Below are 1609 nucleotides of genomic sequence, written 5' to 3' on the forward strand. Positions count from 1 at the left end.
TAACTTTGACTCAAGTCATGAAAAGCCTATGGTATTAGATGTCTTTAAAAACAAACTAATTTAAAGACAAAATCAAATCAACCCCAAACTATACACATTTATTTCCTTCTGAACATTATCTTTTTTCTAAGTCCACAACTTTTATTATCAGTCACACATTTCATTAGGGAAAAAAAAGAGTGCAGCAAATGGGATAGGGTAGTATAAAAAAACAACAGCAACCAAGTTTATACATGTCCTTCTATCTCTGTCTGGGATCAGGCCCTTCCGACATCAGGCGCAGCAGCTGCACTTGTCCGATGCCCCTCTGCAGACACAACCCTGGGCACACGTGACACAGCCCATGAGGCAGCAGAAGCAGCAGCTCTTCCTGTAAAACATGCATGTGCACTCTTCGCACTTGCAGGAGCCAGCACAGGCGCAGGAGTCACAAGCGGTGCAGGAGCAGTTGGGATCTATGTCAAGCCCAGGCAAGGCTGGAGTTCCAGGCAAGAGGGAAGAGGCAGTGGGGCATGTGGGAGGCTTGTCCTGAACATTATCTTGACTGGACATGAGACCCAGGTTGCTGTAGCCACTTCAATATCAACCTGAGAATGCAGCAGACACCACCCAGAAAGGAAGTCAAGAAAAGAGAATTACAGAGTAGTAGGGCTTCTGGATTACATCAGCCCTGAAGAATACTCTGTGTTTGGGCTTCTAGTCTTTAGAACCATAAAGAATATACCCATATGAAAGAAAACCTGTACTTATTGAGGAAAATATTTTCATCATGTAGCATTTTATAGATAGTAACTAGCTACTTGAATTTACTCTGAGCAGCAGGTAAAATGTAGACAATCTGCTTTAACAAAAAGTCATACAATCCCCATTTTACTAGAAAACCTGTCCTGAGTATCATATTTCTTCCAAAAGTAAATAAGCAAAAAGGAAACATTATTCTAGTGCCAAATTTTGAGGAGATGATAATAGGATGTCCAAATGACAATAAAATTGTTTCTTCAAATCTTTATTGAGATAAGCCCCATCAGGATGGTAAAAATCTGAAATCTCACAGCTGATGCAGTAATAGCAAAACAATATCCATTTACATTACCAGAATCATAAATAGATAGTGCTGGTGTTTCTGGAAATATTAACATAAGTGAAATGAGCATTTGTACCATTTCACTGCACAAGCGTTCTTAATTTGTTCAAGAACAAAAAGTAATTTCTAATTATACTGTGGAAATTGCAAAAATACATAAACTACACCAAAGATATAGAGATTGTTCTTATCCTAAATATGTTCTGATTTAATCAATCTCATTCACATGTATGAATTCAAAGAACTGTTGAAGGGATCCACACTATACAAAATGAAACAAACAAAATTTGTACATCGGTGCCTTATTTTTCTTGGTATTCCCTCACTTCTTCTCCACTGTATTTAAAGCAAAAATATTATTACCAAACCTTTAGTCAAAGACATTGGAGAGAGAAATCAAGTCATTTATTTGAAAGTACACAGCATTACTGACAGAGCTGAGAATACTAACTCAGGTCTTTCTGATCCCCAAACCATTATACTGCAGTTTCTCTCAGAACCCCAAAGAATCTATTTTGTTCTTGA

General features: G+C 37.8%; 1 pseudogene; it reads right to left on the minus strand.

Moving 5' to 3' along the window:
* Positions 1-273: 273 nt before the first annotated feature.
* On the minus strand, positions 274-552 carry LOC110594674 (annotated as a pseudogene).
* Between the last annotated feature and the right edge of the window lie 1057 nt (positions 553-1609).

This window comes from Carlito syrichta, unplaced genomic scaffold (assembly GCF_000164805.1).
Source record: "Carlito syrichta isolate Samal-C Ts95f unplaced genomic scaffold, Tarsius_syrichta-2.0.1 Scaffold123318, whole genome shotgun sequence".
Lineage (NCBI taxonomy): Eukaryota > Metazoa > Chordata > Mammalia > Primates > Tarsiidae > Carlito > Carlito syrichta.